General features: G+C 39.5%; 1 long non-coding RNA gene across 1 annotated transcript; it reads left to right on the top strand.

Moving 5' to 3' along the window:
- Window positions 1-7,052: 7,052 nt before the first annotated feature.
- LOC122790879 lies at window positions 7,053-7,449 on the top strand. The gene is made up of 2 exons (XR_006363048.1): window positions 7,053-7,148; window positions 7,251-7,449. It is a non-coding gene; the product is annotated as an uncharacterized LOC122790879 (long non-coding RNA).
- Window positions 7,450-11,606: the final 4,157 nt, after the last annotated feature.

Genomic DNA, 11,606 nt, shown 5'->3' with positions numbered 1-11,606 from the left:
TTTCTGTTTTTGTTATGTTGGGAATGGGGATAGATAATAATAACAGACAACCAAATATTATTATTAATAATAATAATAATAATAATAATAATAATATATGTAAATATGGCATCCACACATGAACAAAGATGTATGTTTATTAAATAAGAAAAAAAAATCGCCCATGTAATGCAAGCATTAAGATGAGCTGACGAATTCTAAAGGAATATATGTGACAGGGAAAAGATGTGTTGCTTGGTAGAAAGAGTTATACTCTAGTTTTAAAAGCGGTACATGTTTGACAACAGAGCCCATGTGGAAGAAGGTACACCTAACCTGGTTTTGGCATCAGCATCAACCTCCATTTTACCATTTTGTACATGGGTTTGGGGTGTTACATCAACAGAGACAATCACTTAGAGCCAAAGTTCACACCACCTGAAGGCAAATGAAAATGTCAGGGTTCTGAATATTAAATAAATACTGCTTTTGTCTCTGACCAGGAAGTCATGGGTACATACTTTATTTTTTTTTCTTTTAAAATGTTTCAATGAGTTTATTGTCAGTAGCAACAATAGCAACTATTTTTCACAGTGATTTACACAGTATACCATGTTACTTGTATTATGAAAGTAACTACAACCTTTTCTATTTCTTTGAAATGCTTCCCTATTGCCTGTAAAAAAAGTTATGTTTTATCTCAACATTTTTCTACAGAGGTTCTAGTAAGATTACATTCTGAAAAACAATTACTGCTTACATAATAAGGCTTAGAAAAAATTTAAGTTGCACGAGTTGTCATTTTGGTTTTAAAAAGTCAGACTCTCGATAATAGTTATCATTTTGAAAAGTTTTAAGAAATATGTAGCAGTATATTGCGTAATGAGTATGTGTGCTCTACCAGGACATTAGAACTTGAAAGAGAGTCAAGAACAGTTATGCTTGAGGGAAGTGTTCTAAAATCTTTTTGTTTGTGCCCTGGTATGATCATTTCTCCTAAGTATGCCCCTGTCCCTTAAAGGCTTGCTTTTGCACAGAATACTGACAAACACCATGAATACAACTTCAGAATTCTGCTTTACCATTTCTTCTGTATTACTGATCTGTTTTTGTCATAGGTTTGCACTTATCATTTGGATTTCTTTTTTTTTTCCCATTAACTCCTGGTATGAGTCCCCCAACTCAGCTGAATTTTTCTATGTTTTCAGCTAATATTTAAAAATTAGTTGATAATTTATTTTTTTATTATAGCCTGTACTATTTCTGACAGTACCTGTATGATCACATATTCATATTAGCTATGATTAGAGGTCCCTGTCCTCAATGTCGACTAATGGTTATTGCTTTTCTGGTGATGCAGTTATATATAAGAGGATATGAAATAGATATACTACTTATCACACTGTCTTTTCTGACAAATGTTCAACTGGCCTTCTCCTACGGGGGAAAACTGAAGGTGCAGGATCAATGCCATTTGGGCAGCAGTGTTTTTGTGGCAAATGTTTCTGGCTAGATAACATTCTTTATGTTGTGGTAATAATTCACGGCTGTGTAGAATTGCAGTGAAGAGCTTAGCTTGCTTCCTCACAGTTTGTGGTCCTCTCGTTGGACTACACACTGTAGTGCCTTCTTATATGGGAGTTAAATACCTTCCATTTGTTAATTTCCAAACACATAAAATGAGAAAGAGTGTGTGTGATGCTTCCTGCAATGGATTGGCATATTGGATGAGAATATTTCTTACCCTACGCATTTAGAAAGATGAACAAACCTCCAGCTCCTGCACACCACACCACCCACTTTTCAAACTGCTGAAGTCCTGTTTTCTGTCCTATCCATAAGAAACACCAAGAAGATTAATATAATATGCTGCTATATACCTCCAGGCAACAACTCGCTCATAATAGAAGACAATCTACCTCAGGAAACGATCCTACTAGGAGACCTTAACACTGACTGGGCAACCTGTAACTCCAGCAGCCCCTCTACACATATCAATCTATATGGGTTTTCTCAACTAATTAAAGAACCAACTAGAATAGATGAGAAAACAAAGAGAGAATCCATACTGGACTGGACACTAACCAACTATCCCAAACAAAACTATACAGTAGGCTGCCTCCCAGATGACTTAAGTGATCATCTCCCCACCTTCCTACTCCAGAAACACTCCAATCATCCCAAACCAATAGTCTACAAATTTGTACGAGATGACCGCAACCTTACCCCACGATACCTAAATACTGTCCTAAGCCACTGCAACTGGGAACCACTACGGACACTCGGGTTAGACCAGGCAGTAGACTACTTCAATACAACCTTCTCTAACATCCTTAATAGTCTAGCTCCCAGCAGAAAGATCAGAGTTAAAGCCAACTACGCACCCTGGCTAAATAGAGACACCAGAGCCTTACTAAAAGCTAGAGATAAAGCCTGGAAAATCTGGAAAACTGACAAAACCCCTAGCTCCAGACAATACTATCAACAGCTTAGAAACAAGGCCAAGGCTGAATCCAAAATAAAAAGACAAAACTATTTTCTTAGCGCCCAAAGGAAATATTCAAATAGTCCACAAAAATTCTGGCATGCCATTAACTCCCTACTAAAGCCAGGCAAAACCACAACCCCAGCACCCATCTCTACTAACAATACCCTAGACATAGCTTCTCAATTTAATAACCATTTTACTAAATCCATCTTAGCCCTGTCCAGTCAAATAACCAAAAACAGTCTACCTCAGTCACAACCTAACCTATTCCACACCACCCCCTCTTTCAGCCTATCACCAGTGCCCACCTCAACTATCAAAAACTCCTCCTAAAACTAAAGCCAACCACACTAGCAGCTGATAACATACCTGCTGCATACCTAAAATGGCTAGTGACTCCTTATCATATCCTGTCTCCATCCTTATCAACCGCTCCATACTAGAATCCTACATACCCAAACTCTGGAAAGTATCTTGCATCATTCCTCTCCATAAAGGAGGTAATTCTTATGAATTCTCCAACTACTGACCTATTGCCATCCTTTGCCCCTTATCCAAAATTCTTGAGAAATGCATCCACTTGCAAGTGATGACATTTCTTAACACACACAATCTACTATCTACCACACAACACGGTTTCCGTCCACATCACAGCACTACCACAGCCCTTTTATCTTTCACTAATTATATAAACCTTCACAGGAATGATAACAAATATGTATCAGCCATTTTCCTAGACCTCTCAAAAGCATTTGATATGGTCTCCCACTCCATTCTACTAGACTCACTAACATCATTATCCTTCACCTCTTCTACTATAGCCTGGTTCAGAAGCTACTTGTCTGACAGGCAACAATCAGTCCAGTGGAAAGAAACTCTGTCTACACAACTTCCAGCCACCATAGGTGTCCCATAGGGCTCTATACTGGGCCCGCTGTTGTTCTCTATTTTCACAAATAACCTCAAATGCTCTACACAACATGCCACACTCATACAATATGCAGATGATTCAACTCTGATCTGCTCCGCCTCATCTCCCACCACCCTGCATACACTCACTGAAGATACCTTTATCTCAGTAGAAAAATGGATAGCTGGGATCCAACTAATTCTAAATCCCAAAAAGACAAAACTGCTACTATTTACCCCTAATAGATAAAAAAAAAACCTCTCCTTTACCATAACCTCTAATGACGGCACCACCATCTCCCCTTCTAACCACACCAAACTTCTGGGCATTGAAATAGACAATAATCTCCACTTTGATGTTCACATCTCACATACCATAAAACTAGTACACAAAAAACTAGGCTCCCTATACAGGCATAAGTCCTTTCTCTCATAAAAAGCAAGAGTCACTCTTGCACAAAGCCACCTCTTCTCAACTCTATTATACGCAGCACCAATCTTTACCCAAATCAGACAATGTGACCTAGACAAACTAGAATCATGCTACAATAAAATAGCCAAGTTTGCTACTAACTCAGCCTATAGAACCCATCACTGTGCTGCACTAAAAGAACTAAAATGGCTTGAGCTACCACAGCTACTTAACTATCACCAGCTGGGCACAGCCTACAATATTCTCAATTATACCATGACCCCCCCAAAACGTGCACGCTGATTGGCCAGCGTGCCCATTGTAAATCGAGTTATACTAATGGAAAAAGGTCCGGTCGCCCGGACTTTTTTCCATTAGTATAACTCGTTTTTTTAAAACACTGTCTCGCTATGTTAAATGGGTTTAACATAGCGAGACAGCTTTAAAATAAGCAACAGAGATCTCCGTTGCTTATTTTAAAGCTGTCTCTATGTTAAACCCATTTTAACATAGCAGAATGTTAAAAGCAACGGAGAAAGCAAGATCTCCGTTGCTTTTTTTTAGTGTTTCGCTATGTTAAATGAGTTTAACATAGCGAAACACTAAAAAAAAAGCAACGGAGATCTTGCTTTACGCTGTTACAACTCTGATGTACTGCGCAGGCGCCAGTACATCAGAACTGCCACGGATGCCAGACATCTGCGGAAGGCAGCAAACAGGCATTATACTATGCCATTATTTAAGAAAAGTAATAGTTTCTTTTCTTAAATAATGTCATATAATAGCAATAACACGCCTGGGTGTGGGTAATGCTAAATTACCCACTGTTGGCTTTGTTTGGTCCTCGGGCCTCGGGACCAAACCACGCCAACCGTGGGTAAATTTAGCATTACCCACACCCAGGCATGGGTTATTGCTATCATATCCTGAAAAAAAACCCTCATTATCCAACCTACTTACTATCTATACTACAAACCGATACCTAAGATCCAGTGAAAAATCTCTCCTCTCCATCACCAAGGCTAACAATAATGCAGGGAAAGCGCTCTACTCCCACACCGTTGCCAGAAATTGGAACTCTCTTCCCCTATCTGTGTCCACTGCCCCCTCCACATCCATATTCAAAAACTCCCTCAAATCGCACCTTCTTAGTACATGGTTATGCCCTTGTATCACATAACCCTACCCATACTACTATTAACTCCCCAAATTCCTCTCTGATCACATGCTGGAGCTCTGATCCCCTGTAGGCTTGGTCATCTGAAAGGGTACTTTTAACTGTAGAATCTTACTTGATATATTTTCTTTTCTTACCAAAGTATGACTGTCATTGTCTTTTTACCCATGTTCTATATCTTTTACCTGGAGTGTTTTTATTAATTCTTGTTATATTACTATGCTCAGCATACATGATGTAACCTGTTTTGTGTATTATGCTGGATGTACTGTATTTGTATAACTTGATGTTGGAGCTTTTCTCCCCGGGCCTCCGCTGAAAATGGACCTGGTCCAGTCGGAATTTCCCGGTTAACAAATGTAAAATAAAATAAAATAAATAAACTCACTCAGATTATGGATTTTTTTTCTTTCTGGTACACCATTAAAATGCACAGTGTACAAAAACATTCATGTGTACAACTTATGGTTGTTGTTGTATCTTTCGGCTTTTCCCTGTTAGGGGTTGCCACAGCGGAACTCCGGTCCGCTAATGATTGGCAGTAGATTTTTACGTACCGACTTGCCAGGCCTGATGCACAACCTTCAACGAAGGTACGCCCATTCACACATGTCTCCACACAGAAGACGCTTTAGCTGAGAATCGAACAGGACGTCTTACTGTGAGGTGACAACGCTACCACAGCACCACCACCGCAACTTATGGTACGAGTTGTAAAAACAGCATAGCCAGGAAGGCTTTACAGAGACAGACTTTGCAGCCAAAAGAAAGTGGCTGTAATTGATGGGTATGGAGACCGTCTGTGGATAAAAGTGTTGTATCAGCTGTTGTTATATCATTGTTAAATTCATTGATGATCTATCATGACAGAAACAGTGTCACACAATGTATTGCACTTACTGAAATCAGTGTAAACCTTTCACTGCTATGACTTATCCTGGCATGCTCATCTGCAGTGGGTTAGTCACAATTTTTATTACCTCCTGTCACAGTCCAGTATAAGCACTGTACACAATTAGTGGCTATTTGTGGGGGTTTGGGCAGGTTATGTGTAATAGCAACTGATTACTGGCACAGTGAGTAGCCATTTCACAGTACTTATTTCTCTCTTTCAGTTTGTGGCTTTGACTCTTGTGTGGAGAATGCAGTCCTCCAGAACAGAAACCTCTGCTCAGGGCCCTACCTAGTTTAACACTGGCCTTGCTTAGAGCTATGCCTGGAAAGTCACTACAGCTTTTCGGAAGGGGAGTGAGAACTATATAGTTATTATTTTGCTGACTTTCCTTACAATCAAACCTCAGAGGTGGTGGGCACAGGTCACTACTGCTTACTAAAGGAACATTGTACCATACCGAAGCAACAAGGAATACACTTGGTATTACTGTAATCATTATTTTTTTTCACTTTCTTCACAACCAAACATCAGGCATGTATAGGAGCTCCTGGAGTAATTAGATTCAACCTCTAAAATGCACTTCAGATCATCTAGAACCCCATGGCTTTTAGTGGCTAAGCAAACCCAGGCCAGCTCCCACATTTAATATGATTACTTCTACAGTTGTTTCAGTGCTTTTCTGGCCAGTAAAGGATGTTGAATGAATATAGTAATAAGATGGAGATTAAGAAAAGAGAGAGATGGATGGAGAGTGAAGGGGATGGGGAGGAAGTAATCCAACACCTTAGGGCACAATTTGAAAACAAAAAAAGACTACATCCCAATAGGTATGCCTCTTCCACAGACAAAGGAAATCAAAATGGCCCATTTTTTTAAATCACATTAAAAAAAAACATACTTCACACTTTCACTGCATTACTCACAGGTCAGTCTATTTTTCATTTATTCGGGATGCTCTTACCAGAATCTGGAGGTGCCCTTAAAAATTTAAATCTTTAGTAACTTAACGGAAACAAGCGGTGAAACAGCCCGTTTGCCAGTACCCGTGCAAGTACTCCATCCTGTTTTAGGTCGTGCGAACTCTCTTACAACCTCAAAACAAAATGCGTCAGAAAACTTCCCGCGGAAAAACAAGTCAGAAGATACAACCCACTGTCGTACGCAGCAAAGCGGTAATCATTGCGCAGTCGTAGGCGAGAGCGCTGTAATTGTGTATGTTGGCGTGGGTCGCGCAGTTTTGCAGGCGTTAGGTGTCGTGTAACGGGTGGGATACTTCTTTGTTTAAATGGTGGGTTATTTTATTGTGTAAACAATGTTTTTTTTTTTGAGTTATGTGTCTTCCCGTGATCTTTGCACTTTCTGACAAGCTTGGTCCTTATTCCTTTCAAAGTTTCATCTCCAAAACGTGGAAGAAATGGACAGAAATAATGAGCAGGGTTTACCAACTTATACCTACCTCTCAAACGTACCTCATCTGGGTTCTTCTAAAGTTAATGTTCATTGAGGTACCACATTGAAAGGGATCTCATTACGAGGAACGTACCTACCTCATTTGGGGATTTTGTTCCTCGAAGTTCCACATTGAAAGGTCTGTCACTAATTTAGTGTTAGTATTTTCCACTATAAAAAGAAAATATTCATATTAATTCATTAAAGGATCTTAAAACAGCATCTTTTTTTATGATTTGAATACTATAAGTTGTTAGTATTAACCATCTTATGACTTTCCTAGTTGAAGTTGTTAGTATTAACCAGCCTATGACTTTCCTAGTTGAAGTTGTTAGTATTAACCAGCCTATGACTTTCCTAGTAGAAGTTGTTAGTATGTGTTCCACATTTTGCTCATTTGTTTCACATTATGAGGGCTGGTGTTCCTCATTTTGGAGAGGGAAGGTTGAGAGCTATGGCTAGGAGGTTCAGAGCATACTTATTGTATTTTAAAGTGTGTTTGTTGAATTATTAACTTTCAGTGTACTGTACCATGGATATGTGTCAACATTAGTAGTTGAAATGTGACGGGCATTTTATTATGAAGCATGGAATAAATGAGGAACTGTGTCTGATAAGGAGGTATATAGCGAGAGGTATGTCGACCACAGCCATTAGTTAGACTTGATAGAAGAGTCAGGAACTTTTTATTATTGTTAATTTAAATACTTCATATATTAAGAGCTTCTTGTTTTGCCATGTGCTTCAAAATAGTAATGAGTGTTTACTGCATAATTTGGTAACTGTATTTCTCACAGTTTTACTACAGCATCACACTGCTTAGAATTCATTATAACCAAAACGTTTTGGTTCTTGCTCTTCTGTGAAGAGCATATCCATTTAATGCATGTATTGCACACCATTGTTTTGTTCATGTCTGTATCACTGGTCTGTATGCTTAACAGTTCACATCTATAGCTCCTTATTGCGTCCAGACCTTTTTGGGACTGGCTTTTTTGATCTAAGTGACTTGCATGCTAATAATAGTCAGTATTAGGACAAGGACATATTGAAAAAATAACACTGAAATTGATAATCTAGAATGTCGTAGTACATTAATTACTGATTACCATTTATAATTTGTATGTTTATTTTTATGTTAATACTTTCAGAATTGAAAAGCCTAAATACTATTGAGGGTTATTATGTAAATGCCATTGGGTAGACGGGAAGATTCATTGTCAGTATTCATTTTGAATAACACTATGGTAGAGATATTGCTACTTTGTTGAAAATATTGCTTAGTTTCATAAGTACTATTTGTAAATAATATTGCAAAAACAAACTACTTACAAACTATTGTATGGCATCAGGTGAATAAATGTTACTGAAGAAAACTGTCACTGATGTTTTGCACTGTAAGTAGAACATCTTGAGAGATATTCAGTGTTACTGTTGATTTACACAACCAAGTATATTTTTTCGTGTTTTGTAAAGATCTCCTCCTTAAAATGCACACACTGAGCAGAATTTTACTGTCATGTGAAAACTTGTGTCTTGATAACCAAAGTCTTCTAATAGTATGTCTTAATTGTACACTTTCCAAGATATGACAATTTGTGAAGGTTTAGCGAAAAACATAATTGAGGATGTGTGTACATTATAATACAGTATTTGAGAAACTATAAATACATTGATTGTTATACCATAAAGAATATTTCTTATTGCTGCTTGTGTGATTTTTAAGAGCTTTTGTTCCAAAAATATTACTTTTTCAGAAACTGCTCTGGTATTCAAGGATATGTATAGGCTGTGTGGCATTCCTCACCACATAGGTGTTGATATCAATTTTTTCAATATGAATCCCATTCAGACCTTGTCTAAGATTGCCACCTTTTCAACTGCCCAAAAGTGGGACATTTTTATGGATATGTGAAATTTTGCAGGACAAGGGCCTTTTGCCAAAATGAAAGCTCATGTCACATTTGTAGAATTTTAGTTGTTTCTGTTCATATAATTTATTTTATAGGTTCATAGGTAGGTACTAAGCTATTGGCCCTAGGGCCTATATAAGCCTAGCCAAACGGTACCCTGACTTTTGCCAACCAAGAAAATTATTTTCCTGTGCCCCTGTCAAACAGAACCACAGAAATGATCCCCGGGGTGAATTTCCTATCTCCCATCCAATCATCAAGATTTTTCTGGAAGAGTAATAATGAGGAGCTTTGTTTGATATAGATAGGTAGTTTGTTCCAGAGTATGGGAAGTCCCTGGGACAGGAATCTATCCCTCCAGCATGTTCTGTTTATTGTGGTGACAAGGTTTAGGTTCCTAGAGCGTGTAGCTCGGAGGGATTGGGATTTCATTATGTGGAGCATGTCCAACAGCTCTGGGTTTGACATAGCTTTGAATGTTAGGCAGAGATCGCCTCTGAGTAGGCGATATGCGACAGACTGTCTGCATAGAGCATCTGTTTGAGGCTGGTAATCCTCTTTGTGAGGTATTTCTGTGACCTTTCCAGTTGTTGTGGATGTCTTATGAGGTACATACCAAAAGGGGTGTTGTACTCTATAATGGGTCTAATGAGTGATGAGTAGAGGGGAACAATGACTTCTTTTTTCCTGGATGAGAAACCTTTTGTGATGAGGTGTGCCACGTAGAAGGATTTCCTGACTACTGTGGCAATTGTGATTATCAAAGGAGAGACTACTGTCCACCTGTGTCCCAACGTCTCTTATCACACTTTCAGTGTTAAGTAGACTGCCGCCTATGTGGTAGTTCGTGGGTACAGAGCTTTTACCAAAAGGGATGACAATGCACTTTTTGGCATTGAGTTTGAGGCCATGGCTTTGACACCAGGCATCTGTCTATGTGAGGCCCTTTTGTAGGATGTCCACATTAAGAGTTTTGATTATGGCTCCTAGTTTGCAGTCATCTGTGAACTTTGTTAGCCAAAGACCTGTGTTAGCCTGTACTTCAGAGAAGTAGATACCAAACAGGAGAAGACCTAGGACTGAACCCTGTGGTACTCCACTTGTCACAGGTCTGAAGTTGGATTTAGAGTCTGCTACGTTCACAGTGTGGATTCTGTCAGTGAGCCATTTGGCAGCCCTTCTTGTGACATAGGGATTTATATTTAGTTTAGTGAGTTTGTCTATAATTCCAGAGTGGGGGATGGTGTTGAAAGCCTTGGCGAGATCTTGATATGCTGTGTGAACCACCTTACCCGCATCTACGGCTTTGCTGACCGTTTCAAAGAAGTCTATCAGGTTTAGGAGACATGATCTGCCTTTTATAAACCCGAACTGGGTAGGGTCCAGAGTTTGGAGATTACCAGTGTCATTATTTATAAGTTCCATGGTGATATTCTCCATACCCTTGCAGACCAGGCTCATCAGGCTAATGGGGCGGTAGTTCCCGGGGCCGTGGTAGCTCCCCCTTTGTGGAGTGGGATAACTGTTGCTGTGTGCCATTCAGTGGGCACAAAGCCTGAGGTGACATTGAACATGATACTTAAGTGGGGTGCCAGTTCATTCTGTAGTTCATATAGAACGCAGCCTGGGATGTCAGGTCCCATGGATGCTGTGTTTTTGGCTTTGGAGAGTGTTTGTTTTTTTTTTTTTTTTTACCTGTGCAGCCGTGATTACAGGTACTTTGCATTCTTCCGGTATACAGATGGGCCCTTTAGGGAATGAGAGAGGTGTAAAGTTAGCACTGAACCTATCTGCCAGGATATTGGCACTATCATTTGGTTCTGTATATTTAGTGCCATTGTGCTGTAACTCAGAGCAGATCTGAGTGTTGCCACAGAGATTCTTGACGTGGCTATAGAATGCATTGTGGTTGGCTTTAGAATCAGTGGCGAATTTTGTTTTCGTAACTAGCTTTGGAGGATTTTATGGGGGATCTCTGCTTCTTACTGAGGCTGACCACGGAGTTCCTCCAATCACGGGATTTTACTCTCTTTTTGCAACAGTTTTTCTTCTGTTGTAGAGTTTGTTTGTAGCAGGCGACCGCCAGATTGGCTTCCTTTTTTTGGAGGATAACATCTTGGTTCTGTTAGGGATTACACGATCCATGCACTCAAGTGCTTATAAAGTGCAATTGTATAGGATTCAGCAGTTGTATCTCTATTGTCCTTCAGCATGGGTGTTGTGAAGTTTGCCACTTCTGTCTTAAGCGTGAAGTTGGCTTTGGAGAAATTTTTTACAGTGGTTTCCCTAATGGGGGTGGGGGTGGGATGTGGATGTCTAGGGTGATTTGCTTGTGGTCGGATCTGACCAACGAGGAATTGACCTCTGGTGTGGAGCACCGGATG

This window comes from Protopterus annectens, chromosome 16.part0, assembly GCF_019279795.1.
Source record: "Protopterus annectens isolate FY-2018-M chromosome 16.part0, PAN1.0, whole genome shotgun sequence".
In the NCBI taxonomy this organism is placed as follows: Eukaryota; Metazoa; Chordata; order Ceratodontiformes; family Protopteridae; genus Protopterus; species Protopterus annectens.
This window is presented reverse-complemented; position numbering and strand designations above follow the sequence as displayed.